Genomic DNA, 16010 nt, shown 5'->3' with positions numbered 1-16010 from the left:
CGGCGGCGCGTGACGCGTCCCTGTGTGAGCCGCGCCGCTATTGGAGCCGGGCCATGGCGGAAATGAGAACGCGGCGCCGATTGGTTCGGCCTTCCCTGCAATGCGTCAAACTGGGGCGAGCCACTACGTGGTGGTGATGGGGAAGCCTGAAATGTGTGGATGCGTGGAGCTGTGAGGCGATACGAGGCAAAGAGGCTGCTAGAGAAGCAAAGACATCGTGTTCACGGCCAAGGAGCGTTAAAAGGGTTGGTTAAAGATACTGAAGAATTCGCTCGGTTCTCCCCTCTGAGAGATGGAAGATGGTTCGATCCAAAATGCTGGCGTTTGGGAGCCCCGCCCCAACTGTGCCCTCCGGGGCGGCGGGGTCTCCAAGGTTCAGCGCGTTGCCTACAGGTTCCCCTCCCAAGGGTTGGTGTCTGTGCCGTAAGACGCTCTTTCTGGGTGTGCCAGACCCCTAGCCAAGATCCACTCCTGATCGGCTTAGGGTCTGTGATATTGGGACCGTCCCAGGACAGCCTCTGGGAACAGAACATTGATTTAGGCATTCATTCAGTTAGCAGGAATTGGGCGTTTGCTGTATGCAGGGATCTGGGCTTGGCTCGGCTGGGAAAAACATGCTTCCCAATCATTCTCTTGTCATTTCTTGCTTCAGGGTTGTAACCATAGGAGGAAAAAGGATTGATGGGAGGTTGAGATGAATCTGTTTGTAAAATGGAGCTCAGATAACGCCCCCTTTCCCTGTTGGAATAGGAGTTGCCATTCTCTTCTGTTGGGCTCCTTGTTTGGCTGAGGGATGAGCTAGTGAGTCAAACTGGCCAATGATTATGTCCGACCCAGAACAGAATGTAGGCTGAGCCAATGAGAATCCTTCCCCGCGTTTTTGACTCCAGAGTTGGGAGGAGAAGCCTCTTCCTCTTGAGTGAAGGGAAAGCCTTAGAGCTGTCTGTGGCCTTTCCTCTATGCCCTCCTTCCCACCTTGTGGAAGAAGGTGTCTAGAGGAGGGGAATAGGAAACTGACAGGGAGAGAAACAAAGAGGAGATGGAGAGAGTCGTGTTGGCATTCAGTTCCCCAGTTTCAGTATTCTTGAGTCCACCTGCACCCCATCTTGCCAGAATTTTGATTACACGAACTACATTCCTGGAAGAAGGAACAGGAAATAAATGGGATTTGGTGAACAAGTATCATGATCTCAGTCATGGAGAACCATTTGACAATATCTATAGGCAAATTGAACATAAACGTTTGCTAAGACTTAGCCATTCCATTTGTAAATACATCCTTGATGAGTGGCTTTCAAACATTTTTGACTGAGTTTCACAATAAGAACAACTTTTTACATCACCCCCCCACCCCTCCACAGAAACAAAAATTTAAGAAACAGAACTTACCCTTGCCATGTGCAATGCACTCTGATATTTTCTATTCTAGTTCACATTTCAGTAAAGAAGCTGGTTGTGACCTACTAAACTGATTCCATTTAGTAGATCTAATGGATTTCAACTCATAGTGTGAAAAATACTGCCTTAATAGAACCCTCCATGGGTACATGCACAGGGGACATCTCCAGGGTTTTCAATTTTGACTTGCAGAAATGATTTTTTATCTTTCTCAATATTTATTTAACAAACACATAAAGCATTTACAATGTGTCAGACAGGTTCTAGTACTTTAGAGCTGTGCTGTCCAATATGGTAGCCACTAGCTACATGTAGCCATTGATCACTTGAAATGAGACTTGTGCTCATGCTGTAAATATATTTTGGATATTATTGGGTTAAGTAAAATATGTTATTAAAATTCCTTTCATCTGTTTCTTTTTACCTACTAGAAAATTTAATATTACACAATGGCTTGCATATTTCTACTGTCAGCACTGCTTTAGACATATGAACAAATTTAATTCTCATGTTAATCCCATGAGGCAGGTACTATTATTGCCTCCACTCTAAAGATGTGGAAACAGGGGAAACGGACTTGGCCCAGTGGTTAGGGCGTCCGTCTACCACTTGGGAGGTCCGCGGTTCAAACCCCGGGCCTCCTTGACCCGTGTGTAGCTGGCCCATGCGCAGTGCTGATGCGCGCAAGGAGTGCCCTGCCATGCAGGGGTGTCCCCGTGTAGGGGAGCCCCACACGCAAGGAGTGCGCCCCATAAGGAGAGCCGCCCAGCGTGAAAGAAAGTGCAGCCTGCCCAGGAATGGAGCCACACACATGGAGAGCTGACACAAGATGATGCAACAAAAAGAGACACAGATTCCTGTGCCGCTGACAACAACAGAAGTGGACAAAGAAACAAGACGCAGCAAATAGACACAGAGAACAGACAACTGGGTGGGGGGAGAGGGGAGGGAAGAGAAATAAATAAATAAATGTTAAAAAAAAGAAATAAAGATGTGGAAACAGAGGCACAGAGAGATTAAGTTATTTGCCCAAGCTAGGAAATGCCAGAAACAAGACTTGAACCCAGAGAGGTTGCTTTCAGGTTCCATGCTCTAAAAACTACACTATATCTCCAGTCCATAGTAGCTTTTTGTCTGAGCATTTAAAGCTATACATTTCTAAATCCTGCTCTGGCAGCATTCCATAAATTTTGGTGTGTTGCCTTTTAAATTTTATTGAATCGAAAACATTTTCTAATTTCCCTTGTGATATTTTCTTTGATTCCTAGGTTATTTATAAATCTGTTTAACTTTCAAATATTTTGGTTTTTCCCATTGTTTTATTTTTTTATTTTTATTTTTAGATTTTTTTTAAGATTTTTTTTTTATTTATTCCCCGGCCCCTGCCCCCCCCGTTTTCTGCTCTCTGTGTCCATTCACTGTGTGTTCTTCTGTGACTGCTTCTATTCTTAGCAGCACCGGGAATCTGTGTCTCTTTTTGTTGTGTCATCTTGTTGTGTCAGCTCTCAGTGTGTGCGGCGCCATTCCTGGGCAGGCTGCACTTTCTTTCGTGCTGGGTGGCTCTCCTTACGGGGTGCACTTCTTGCACGTGGGGCTCCCCTACGCGAGGGACACCCCTGCATGGCAGGGCACTCCCTGCGTGCATGAGCACTGCGCATTGGCCAGCTGTACATGGGTCAAGGAGGCCCGGGGTTTGAACCGCGGACCTCCCATGTGGTAGACGGACGCCCTAACCACTGGGCCAAGTCCGCTTCCCAAGATTTATTTTTTATTTATTTCTCTCCCCTTCCTTGCCCTGCCCCCCCCCCAGTTGTCTGCTCTCTGTGTCCATTCGCTGTGTGTTCTTCTGTGTCCGCTTGTATTCTTGTCAGTGGCTCACAGAAATGGCACCAGAGAGAAGGGACTTGGAGTTCTGAGCTGGAGCCCAGGAAGTGAACACACAGGAGAAGAGCACAGAGGAATAGAGATGGCTCCTTAGACACGGCAGGAGCCCTGTGGAGAGAGACAGAGCGGGGTGCCTGATAGTCTACAGCTGGCCTTGTGGAGAGAGGCAAAGCCTAGAGAGCCTCATAGTCTACAGCTGACCTTCTGGAAAAAAAAAAAGAAGGTGAGCCTGGAGAGACCTGAACCCTGAGAAGAGAGGAACCCAGGAAGCCTGAACTCTGGAAGACATTGGCAGCAATCTTGCTCCAAAATGTGGCAAAAACTTTGGTGAGGAGGGAAGGAAGGTGGCTCAAGTGATTAGGCATCTCCCTCTAACATCAGAGGTCCCAGGTTTGGCTTCCAGTGCCTCCTAAAGAAACAAGGAAGACGGACACATAGCAAGTGCAAACAATGAGGGAGTGGGGAGAAATAAATAAATAAAATAAATTAAAATTTAAGGGGAGCTGGGGTGGTGCAGGAGAGTGATTGCTTTCTCTCCCACTCCGGAAGGTCCCAGGATCCGTTCCTGGAGCCGCCTAATGAGAATAAAAGCAGACACAGAAGAACACACAGCGAATGGACCCAGAGAGCAGGCAATGGAGGGAGGGGGGAGAAATCAATCAATCAATCTAAAAAAAAACACAAAACTTTGGTGAGGGAAATAACTTACACTTTATGTCCTGGTAACTGTAAGCTTCTACCCCAAATAAATCCCCATTATAAAAACCAACCGATTTCTGGTATTTTGCATCAGCGCCTCTTTGGCTGACTAATACGGCGATGGATCATACGGTTTGACTGAAGTCTGCCCTCTTGATCTTGGCTTTCTATTTGATCAATCTGCTCTTTGTTCCTCTTTACTTATCTTCTTTTAAGTTAATTGTGTACTTTTTAGTATTTCATTCTGTCTTCTCTAGTTTTTTAAATAAACTTTTTACTTTAGATCAGTTATAGACTTACAGAAAAGTTGTAAAGATACTACAGAGAGTTCCTGCTTACTCCACACCTAATTTCCTCTATTCTTTTTTTTTAAAGATTTATTTTATTTATTTCTCTACCCTCTTCCTGTCTGCTCTCTTGTCCATTCACTGTGTGTTCTTCTGCGTCCGTTTGCATTATCTGGCAGCACTGGGAAATGTCTCTATTTTGTTTTGTCATCTTGCTGTTGCTGTGTCAGCTCTCTGTGTGTGCGGTGCCACTCCTGGGCAGGCTGTGCTTTTTTTACACGGGGCGGCTCTCCTTGTGGGGTGCACTCCTTGCACGTGGCAGCACTGCGCGTGGCCCGGCTTACCACACAGGTCAGGAGGCCCTGGGGATCGAACTCTGGACCCTCCATATGGTAGGCGGACGCTCTATCAGTTGAGCCACGTCCACGTCCCCCCATCTATTCTTAATACTTACATGAATATGGTACATTTATCATAACTAAAGAACCAATATTGATATGTTATTATTAATTAACGTCCATACTTACTCAGATTTCCTTAGTTTTTATCTAATGTCCCTTTTCTGTTCCAGGATCCCATCAAGGAAAAGCACACTACATTTAATTGTCATGTCTCCTTAGTCTCCTCTGGCCTGTGATAATGTATCAGATTTTCTTTGTTTTGATGACCTTAACAGTTTTGAGGTGTACTGGTCAGGTGTTTTATAGAATGTCCTTCAATTGGTGTTTTTCTTATTTTTTCTCATGATTAGACTGGACTTATGAATTTGAGGGAAGAAGATCACAAATGTGAAGTGCCATTCTCATCCCATTGTATCCTGGGTATATGTACTATCAACATGACTTATCATTACTGACATTAACCTTGATCTTCACCTGGCAGATGCAGTGCTTGTTGGGCTTCTCCACTGTAAAGTTACCTTTTTTTGGGAAGGAAATCACTCTTCACAGCCCACATTTAAGGAGTGGAGAATTATGTACAATTTCCTTGAGAGTGGACTATCTACATAAATCATTTGGAATTCTTCTGCATTGGAGATCTGTCTAATCTCTCCCATTTGCTCATTTTTTTTTCAGTCATTTTATTTATATCCATATGGAATCATGGATATTTATTTTATACCTTGGGTTATAACCCAATACCACATTATTTATTTTGTTGCTCAGATTGTTCCAGCATGGATCATTGGAAGTACTTTCAGTGGCTCCTGTTTCACGTCAGCATACCTTTATCATGTGTGTGTGTTTTAGCACTTCCTTACTTTCTGGCAGTACAAGGTACTCCAGGACCATCTTGTACATTCCCTGCCCCAGCCCCAGAATCAGTCATTTCTCCAAGGAGCCCAGGGTTCCTTTTTTTGGAGAATGATGTTAGGAACCAAGATCTGGGCTCTGAGTGTGCTCATTGCTTCCAAATCTCAGTGGCTTAACAACATAAAAGCTTGTATATCTTACTCACACAATGTCTATTGTGGCAGTTCCTTTTTTGGCAGATGACCCTCAGGGATCCTTCCTTCCTTCCCTCCCTCCCTCCCTCCTTCCTTCCTTCCTTCCATGAACCCTTAATGAACCCATGACCTCGGATGTGGGAGGCGGCGCTCAACCTCTGAGCCACAACAACTCCCCTGAGTTGTTTTTTTTCATTTATTTGCTTGCTTTTTTTATTTTTAGGAAACACCAGGAACTGAACCTGGGACCTCCCATATGGGAAGCAGTGTGGATTCTAGGACAGGAAAACAGGGTTGGGGTGCATTGGAAGAGATTTAGGGTAGTCCAAAGCACGGGTGCGGTCCTGCTTGAAGGCTGAGTTCTTTCTTGTCTCAAGATTTGGTGTCCAGGAATGGAGTATGTGTGACACTGTGGCCCTTTGCCAGTGGCCTGGCGGTGCTACAGTGGCCTTCATTAGGCCTGGGTATGGGCTAGAACCTCCAGTACGAAGTTCACCGAAGCGGCAAGAGTGAGCATCCTTGTCTTGTTCCTAATCTTAGGGGGAAAATTTCAGGCTTTCATGATTAAGTATGAAGTTAGTTGTGGGTTTTTCATAATTGGCTTTCATCATGGTGAGGAATTTCCCTTTTATTCCTAGTGCATTGAGTGTTTTAATCATAAAAGTATTAGATTTTGTCAAATGCTTTCTCTGTGTCTATTAAGATGATCATGAGGTTTTTATCCTTTATTTGTATGGTATATTACCTTGATGGATTTTTGTATGTTGAACCAACCTTGCATTCCTAATATATTTCCACTTGGTCATGGTACATAATCCTTTTTATATGCTGCTGGATTCAGTTTGCAAGTAGTTTTTGAGGATTTTTTTCATCTATATTCATAAAGGATATTAGTTTGTAGTTTTCTTGTGATGTCTTTGGTTTTGTTATCAGTGTAATACTGGCCTCATAGAAAGAGTTGGGAAGTGTTCCTTCCTCTTCTATGTTTTGGAAGAGTTAGTGAAGGATTGGTAGTAATTCTTCTTTAAACATTTGTTAGAATTTAGCAGTGAAGCGATCTAGTCCTGGACTTTTCTTTGTGAGAATCTTTAAACTGACTAATTCAACCTCTTTACTTACTGGTCTATTACAGATTTTGATTTCTTCTTGGGTCAGTTTTGGTAGTTAGTGTCTTTCTAAGAATCTGTCCATTTTACCTAAGCTAACTAGTTTGTTAGCATACAAATTGTCCCAAATTGTCTGTATTAGTCCCTTATCATTTTTTTTTTAGGAGGTACTGGGGAATGAACCCAGGACCTTGTATATGGGAAGCACATGCTCAACCACTGAGCTACATCTGCTCCCTCTTATCATTCTTTTTATTTCTGAAAGGTTAGTAGCGATTTTAGTAATTTGACTGTTTCTTTTTTTTTTCTTTTTCCCTTGGGCATTCTAACTAAAGTTTTGTCAATGTTGTTGATCTTTTCAAAGAATCAACTTTTGGTTTTGTTGATTTTTAAAAAAGATTTATTTATTCCCCCCACCCCCCAGTTGTCTGCCCTCTGTCCATTCACTGTGTGTTCTTCTGTGTCTGCTTGTATTCTCATCAGACGGCACTGGGGATCTCTGTCTCTTTTTGTTGCATCATCTTACTGTGTCAGCTCTCTGTGTGTGTGGTGCCACTCCTGGGCGGGCTGCAATTTCATGCAGAGCAGCTCTTTTTTGCGCGGGGGCCACTCCTTGCACAGGGGTCACCCTTACGCAGGGACATCCCTGCATGGGTTGACACTCCTGTGCGCAGCAGCACTGCACGTGGGCCAGCTCACCACACGAGCCAGGAGGCCCTGGGATCATGAACCCTTGGACCTCCTATATGGTAGGCAGATGCTCTATCTGCTGAGCCACATCCACTTCCTGGTTTTGATTTTTAATTTTTTAAAATTAAATTGTCTTTATATTCTCTAATTCTTTTATTTCTACTCTAATCTTATTGTTTCCTTCCTTCTGCTTCCTTTGGGTTTAGTTTGCTCTCCTATTACTCGTTTCTCAGAGTAGGAGGTTTAGTTATGTATTTGAGACTTTTTTTCTATTTCAGTATAAGCATTTACAGCTATAAATTTCCCTCTAAGCACTACTTTAGCTGTATCTCATAAGTTTTGATATGTTGTGTTTTCATTTTCACTCACTCTCAGCATTTTCTAATTTCGCTTGTGATTTCTTCTTTGAGCAGTGACTCTTTAATGTCTTATTTTCCATTTACATTTTTACATGTACTTTTTTATTTTTTATTTTTTTATTTTTATTTTTTTACATGTACTTTAAGATTGAGTTGGCTAGAGCTACAGATACTATAGATATTTTATTTTGATTCTAGATTAACTTTAAGGATTAATTTGAGAAGAGTCAATGCTTCCTCATTTAAAATTTCCTCATATAAGTCCTACTAACTTCAGGTAGGTTTATTTCCAGGTGTTTTAAAGTTTTTTTTGATAATGTGTATGATACCCAATTTCCCACATTTTAAAAATGCCTGGTGTGTATTAAAGATAGAACTCTTTCAAAGTGATCTTGAATCCAGGCACCTTCTTGAATTTGGTTCTGGTGGCGTATGAGCTGGTGCTCTAGGATTAGAAGTAGACCCTGATTGGCTGTTTGGCTTAGGGCTGCTACTGTTCAAGAAAACAGTCTTTGTGCCGTCAAGGGTGTTAGTGATGGAGTATTTCTTAAAAGAATGCTCTGCTTTTGTTCCCAGGATTTTCTTCCCTGCTGTTGTTGCCCATTCCCATGTTTTTTTTTTTTTTAAAGATTTATTTTTATTTATTTAATTCCCCTTCCCTCCCCGGTTGTCTGTTTTCTGTGTCTTTTTGCTGTGTCTTGTTTCTTTGTCTGCTTCTGTTGTCGTCAGCGGCACGAAAGTGTGGGCGGCGCCATTCCTCGGCAGGCTGCTCCCTCCTTCGCGCTGGGCGGCTCTCCTTATGGGTGCACTCCTTGCGCGTGGGGCTCCCCTACGCGGGGGACACCCCTACGCGGGGGACACCCCTGTGTGGCAGAGCACTCCTTGTGCGCATCAGCTCTGCGCATGGGCCAGCTCCACACGGGTCAAGGAGGCCCGGGGTTTGAACCGTGGACCTCCCATGTGGTAGACGGACGCCCTAACCACTGGGCCAAAGTCCGTTTCCCATTCCCATGTTTTGATACACACAGATGGTCGAATGACAACTCCAGGTTGACTGCCTCCTGGCTGGCAGTGATCAAAGAAGTCTGAGTTTAGGTATGTTAAAATAAGCAGCTGAGAATTGATTTAAAAATGGCATTATTATCCACATATATGTATACAGAGATTATTTTTTTCTGAATCATTTGAGAATAAATTGCAGACATCATACCATTTTAACCTTAAAACAAAGACATTCACCTACAAAATCACAGTACAAGTATCAAAATCAGGAAATTTAACATTCACACAATTATGTAATCTATAGGCCTTATTCAACATTTGCCACTTGTTCCCATCTTGCCCTTTAGAGCAAAAAACATTTTTTTAAACTTTTTATATTGAAATAATTGAAACATACAAGATAGTTGCAAAAATAATACCATAGAGAGAACTCCAACACAAACCCCACCCAGATACACATATCCACAAACTTTTAACATTTTGCTGCTTACATTTACCTCCTTCCTTCCTTCCTTCCTCCCTCCCTCCTTCCCTTTCTTCCTTCCTTCCTTCCTCCCTCCCTCCTTCCCTCCCTCTCTCCTTTCCTTCCTTCTTCCTTCCTTCTTCTTTCTCTCTCCTCCCCTCCCTCTTTCTTTTTTCTACCCATCTACCTCTCATCTAGCTAATCTATTTTCTGAATATTTGAGAGTAGGTTGATACTCCAAGCTCCTTGAACACTTAATACTTCCATGTCTGTTTCCTAAGAGCAAGAATATTCCCTTGTGTAACCAGCTTACACACAGCTGTCCACTTCAAGAAATTTAGTATTGATATAAAGCTTACAGCCCTTTTCAAATGTCTCAATAGCACCCTTTTTGGCCCTTTCCTCCTCCTCTATTAGATTCAGTCCAGGATCATGTATTGTCATTGTCATTCTTTTTTTTTTTTTTAATTGTGGGAACATATATACAACTTGAATCCTCCCACCTCATCTACTCCCAAGCATACCCTTCTGTGGGATTAATCATATCCGCTGTGCTGCAGTACCTCACCACCTTCCACTCCCCAATCCTATCCATCTCCCCAAGCAGAACCCTCCACCTGCTGTGCATTCGCCCCCCATCCCTGTCCCCGCCCCTGGACACCTGTGCTCTACGGCTCTATGGGTTTATATACTCTCTGGTATTTTCTTTGTCGTTATCATGGGGCTTAAATTAAACATACTAGATCTAGAACAGTCTCATTTGCTTTGAGACCAACTTAACTTCAATCGTATAGTGTGGCAGATTAAAAAAAATTTTTTTTGTTATTAAAGTTAATAGATCACAAGGAATATTACATTAAAAAACATAAGAAAACAAGAAACATAAGAGGTTCCCATATAACCCGCTCCCCACCCCCCACCACATTATTTTTGTAAATTGTATTTTTTTTAAGATATATACATCACACACAAAAATGTTACACTAAAAAATATAAGAGGTTCCTGTATACCCCCCACCCTACCCACCCCACTCCTCCCACACGCACAACCTCCCTCATCATTGCGGCACACTCATCGCACTCGGTGAACACATTTTGGGGCACTGCTGCACTACACAGATAACAGTTTACCCTGTAGTTCACACTTTCCCCCAGTACATTCAGTGGGTTATGGCAGGATATATGAGGTCCAGCATCTGACCCTGCAGTATCATTAAGGACAACTCAGAATCCCAAAAATGCCCCCACATCACATCTCTTCTTCTCTCTCCCTGCCCTCAGCAACTACTGTGGCCACTTTCTCTACCTCGATACTAAAATTTCTTCTATTACTTGTCACAATAGTTTTATAGTAGAATACCAGGAAGTGCACTCTAGTCCATATTTTATTTCTCCATCCTGTGGACCCTGGGATGGTGATGTCCCCTCCACCTCTAGATCAAGAGGGGGCTTAGATTCCACATGGATGATGGATGCAATTCCTCTGCTTCCAGTGGTAGGCACTCTTGGTTCCCTGGTGTGGTGGTTGACCATCTTCACCTCCCTGTTAGCCGACCTGGGTAAGACCAACAAACCAGAGAGTAGGAGTCGCCACTCTGCTGAGGCTCAGGGCCCAGCTGGCACATGGGCAGTCCAGAGATTCAAGTCTCCTGAGTATGGACCATCCCTAGCGAGTGTGGCAGATTTTATTGTCCAAAGTTAGCCACTATATATCCCACCATATGCTCTTTTAGAAGCTTGCCACTCCCACATCAAGGGGTGGAGTCTATGTTCCCTGCCCTTGAACCTGAGCTGAGTACAGTGGATATGATGCTTTGTGACTCCCAAGGCTAGATCATAAAAATGCCATGCATTCCTGTATTGTTCTCTTGAGACGCTGGCTCTTGGAATCTAGCTGCCATGCTGCGAGGAAGCTCAAGCAGCCAAGAGGCAAGGCTCCTGTGGAGAGGAATGGAGACCCGCAGCCCTCATCCCCCGCTGAGCTCCCGGCAGACAGCTGGCAGGCAAGGGAGCCACCTTGAACGCAGAACCTCGTGCTAGCCAGTCGACATCATGTGGAGCAGAGAGAAACCGCAGTAATTTGTTGCTTTTAAGCCACCAGGTTTTGGAGTGATCTGGCATTCTGCAATAGACAAATGAAACTAAAAAGAAGCAACTCGTCAAGAGAATGGCAGGGCTGTTACTTGGGCCCAGAAGGCACTTTCGGCCCTCAGTCAGGTCCACACTCGTGTCCAAAGCCAGTCCCTCTTCCTAAATGGGTTATGGGAGAGGAGCAGAGGCTTTGGAGCCAGGCAGACATGAGTTCATAACCCTGGGTCCAGGACTTCCCAGTTGTGAGACTTCAGGCAATTGAATGGACCTCTCTGAACCTCAGTCTCCTCCTCTGTGAAATGGACATAATCATAGTTCTCCTTCCTAAATTTGTCAGGAGGATTTAGTGGGATTATGCACCTGAAGTGTTTAGCCCAGAACCTAGCACATACTAAGTGCTCAGCAACATTAGCCGTAATTTATTATGAATATTAAATAGCTGGGTGTTGAAAGCCTCTTGTTGACAAACCCAATTTATCCTGGCTAATTCCTCCGAGGGTAGACTGGGAACCTTCCGGGTCCCACGGTGCTTCCTTTCCTCTTAAGTTTTCTGCCGAAGGTGGGAAAACCTGGGCTTGAGTAACTCGTGGCTCCTTCACTTCTGGCTGTGTGACCCTGGTCAAGAGACTTAGCTACTCTGTTTTTGGCTTCCTCATACACAGGAGGGGCTTTAATTCCTTCCTAAGAGGCTGCAGGGAGGATGGAGAGTGTAGAGCGCATAGCAGAGCTGCCGGCACGGAGTAGGTATCCATAAGTGTGTGCTGAGAGAGGGAGGGGGCCCCCACCCGGCGCCCCCGCCCCCGCCTCCACAGACTCTCCGGGGAGCCGTCGCAGCCCCGCCTTCCAGGCAAACCCGGCTGGGTGGGGGCCGAGGTGGGGCCTCCGGGCCGCGGGGGGCGTGTCTCCGCGCAGGGCCAGCCCTGCGGTTCTCCCGTCTCGCCACCAGCGGGCGCTGTGAAGGGAAGATCGCAGCTCACCGCGCCAGGTCCCCACAGCCACCGCCATTTATGCGGCTCTGGAGCTTTCAAAATAAGAAGTCTAGCAGAGCCACAGGCTTTTATTTCCATCCTGCTTGCGGGAGAAAAGTGCCAATGAACCTCTTCTGGTTTAGAAAGAGGAAAAACTACAGGCATTTCAGTCCTTTTAAAAATAGAGCATCCTTATCACCATGGCAACACATGATCAAGGAAGACAACCAATCAGAAACACCTTTTCCTTATTGTTATCACCATGGCAACAAATGACCAAGGTGGACAACCAATCAGAATTGCAGGCTTCTTTGGGAGATTATTTTTCTCAAGCTATTGCAACAATTTCTAGGAGAATCTTGTAAGATTCTTTTGTTCAAATTATCCTTTCAAGGACAGACTTAAATGAACAGACCAGGATGGTGGTGACAGGAACTCAAGCCTCCTGATTGTACTGGAAAACAGGATGGTGTTCTTGTGAATGTTCTGTTTGTTACTTTATTGCAACTGATTCTTTATATGGGTTTTATGCTGCAAAACAGTATCTCTCTGCCCATAGCTGCAGGGGAAAGAAGGCATCTCTTTCACCTTCCCACCCCCCCTCCCAGATGCCTGCTCGTTGTTGTTTTCTTGCTTGTTATCTGCTCGTTGTCTGTTTGTTTTCTTTTTTTTCTTTTAGGAGGCACCGGGAATCAACCTGGGACCTCCCATATGGGAAGCAGGTACGCAACCACTTAAGCCACATCCACTCCCCTGTATTTATTTTTCTTACAAGCAGTTTTATTGAGCTATATTCATATACCATACAATTTATCCTAAGTGTTTAATCAATGGCTTTTAGTATAATCAGTGTGGATTCATAATCACAAAAATTTTAGAACTATTACTCCAAAAAGAAAAACTCCATACCCCATACCCCTTAGCAGTCACTACTCAATCCCTCTATCACCTCTTTTTAAAATAATGATAATATTTTAAAAATACGATTATTTCTATTTTCATTAAATTAGGAAAAACACACAAAACCTTCCTCTTCATCCTTTTTTTTTTTTTGAGATACCCGGGCCAGGAAAACCTGGGTCCTCCTATGTGGGAAGCTGGTGCTCAACCACTGAGCCGTGTTGGCTCCCCTGAGTTGTTTTTTTCATTTAATTTGAAATGTAATATTTTTTGTGATCTATGTATCTTTAAAAAAAACACAACTAAATAAAAAAAAAAGAAAAGAAAAAGAGAGTGTTCTACAAAAACAAAGCAAAGTGAAGCTTCCCACCTTCTCACACGCAGTCCTCTGTTGCTTGCCCCACGCCCACCAGATGGCGCTGCGGTCACGTTGTCACCCTCCTGACGGATGTCCTCGTGGGAGGCCACCTCTCCCCGGGCCCGTCGCCGGCCTCCTGCTACGCGTGCCTCGTGTAATCTGTGCCCTCGAGTGCAGGCTAGACCTGTGACAGGCTTCTACCAAGTGGACTATGGCAAAAGGGATGGGATGTCCCTTCTAAGACTCGAGTACAAACAGACTGGCTGCCGCCTCGCCCTCTCGCGCCCTTTGCCTGCTTGCTCTGCGGAACGCCGGCAGCCACGCGGTGAGCCGCCGGGGGTGGGGTGGGGTGGCCCGGGGTGGGGAGGGGTGGCGGAGCCCAGGCAAGAATCCCACGTCTCCCGCCCCCAGGCAGCAAGGACCTGAGGCCTGGCAACAGCCGCCAGGGAGTTTGGAAGTGGAGCCTTCTGCCTCGGGATGACTGCAGCCCCAGCCTATGGGGGGCTCAGGGCCAGAGGCACCCAGCTAAGCCCCGTCTGGATACCAGCCCCACGGGCAACTGAGAGATAATAAATGGTGGCGGTTTAAAGCAGCTCAGTTTTGGGATGATTTGTTATGCAGCTATTGATAACCGATACACTCGTTTAGTAGCCTTCTCCCCCAACACTGCCCTGTGACGTCTGCAAGGGCAGGGTCCAGGTCAGCATTGTCGCTTCTGTGTGCTTGGACCCAGCCCAGCCCAGAAAGGGGCCCACTTGTGCTTGGAGTTAAAAAAGATTTGCAGGATAAATGAAGGAATAAACGAATAAGAGCTTTTAGGTTTCGGGATAAGTTTGTTAAAGACACAACAAAGACGTGTGGGAAAAGAAAATATTTGGCAAAATAAAATATTTCTTCTCTTTCTCAAGACCTCTGCACTTCCTCTTCTCCTTCTCTGGAACGTTCCCTTCCAACATGACCGTCTCCTGTGCATCATCTCTGCAACCAGCTCAGAGAGACTTCCCTGCCCGTTCCACCCAGAGCTGTCTTTCCCCTGCGGTTGCTTGCTACCACATCGCTTCATCTGATTTTCTTCCAGCACTTTTTGCTCTAGGAAATGACTGTTTCCTACTTACTTATTTAGTGTCCACTTAACTCAGTAGAATGAAGCCTCAGGAGAGTCTGGACTTCATCTGGCTCTTGAGGTAGCTCTGGGGCCTGAGGCAGAGAAGGTGCTCAAGAGCTAGCAGAGAAGTCACCGCCGTGCTTCTCCGGGCTTCGTTGGGTAGGGGCTCTTCCACCCCAGTCTCCCTGTCACATCACTTCTGTCCTCAGATTTGAGACTAGTCATGTGGGACCAACTCCCTGGACATCCTCTACTGGAAAAGCAGAGGCCACTGGTGGGGTGCGGATCCTTCCTCCTGGGGTGCCTTGGACCTGGGAAGGAGGGAGCCTTGGAGGGTCTAAATCTTGGCTATGACGCCTGAGTTGACACCACAGAAGGCTGTCTCATTTTCTCTGAGCATGTATTTCTAAGTTGGCAGTTATGTTCTTTCAGCGCTTTAAAAGATGTGATTCATTGAGAAATCGGGTGCCAGTCTTCACGTTGCTACTTTGAAGGTAACGTGCCTTTTTTCCCCTTCTTTTTGAGGTACCGGGGTCCTGGCTTTGTCTGTGGGGAGCTGGCGCTCAACCACTGAGCGACATCAGCTCAGTTGGTTTTTTCTTTTGCTTGCTTGTTGTTGTTGTTTTTAGGAGGCACCAGGGATCAAACCCAGGACCTCCCGTGTGGGAGAGGAGAGCTCAACCACTTGAGCCACCTCCATTCCCTGTTTTGTTGTGTCTCTCATTATGTTTCCTTTTTGTGTCTCCTTATTGTGTCAGCTTTCCATGCCAGCCCATTATGCCAGCTTGCTGTCTTGCTCATCTTCTCCAGGAGACACTGGGAACCAAACCTGGGACCTCTCATGTGGTATGCAGGAGCTCAATCCTTGAGCCACATCCACTTCCCTATAAAACTTTTTATACACCATGTCTAGTATTCAATAACCAGGCATGCCAGAGGAAGGCCAAATGATAGAAAAACAAGAAAGAAAACCCCAGATAATATAAACAGATGCATGGGTAATCCAAATATCTATATTACCAGACGAGGACCTTAAATAGCTACACTTAATATGCTTAAGAAACTAGAGGGAAAAAATGGAGACATTAGATGAAAGGATAGGGAATTTCACCAGAGAAAAGACAATTCAGGAACTGAAAAGTATCATAACTGAAATTAAGAATTCTGTAGTTGGATTTAACAGAAGATTAGACACAGAAGTAGATGGGATCATTGAACTGGAAGTCAGGCCACTAGATAATACCCAGAATGAAG

The 16010-nt window shown here is 45.0% G+C and overlaps 1 long non-coding RNA gene across 1 annotated transcript; it reads left to right on the top strand.

Annotated features, from left to right (window-relative positions):
• Positions 1–20: 20 nt before the first annotated feature.
• LOC131274371 (uncharacterized) lies at positions 21–13971 on the top strand. Its single transcript, XR_009181630.2, has 3 exons — positions 21–245; positions 13073–13115; positions 13707–13971. It is a non-coding gene; the product is annotated as an uncharacterized lncRNA (long non-coding RNA).
• The last annotated feature ends 2039 nt before the right edge of the window (positions 13972–16010 follow it).

Source organism: Dasypus novemcinctus, chromosome 18 (genome assembly GCF_030445035.2).
Source record: "Dasypus novemcinctus isolate mDasNov1 chromosome 18, mDasNov1.1.hap2, whole genome shotgun sequence".
NCBI classification, from domain to species: Eukaryota; Metazoa; Chordata; class Mammalia; order Cingulata; family Dasypodidae; genus Dasypus; species Dasypus novemcinctus.
This window is presented reverse-complemented; position numbering and strand designations above follow the sequence as displayed.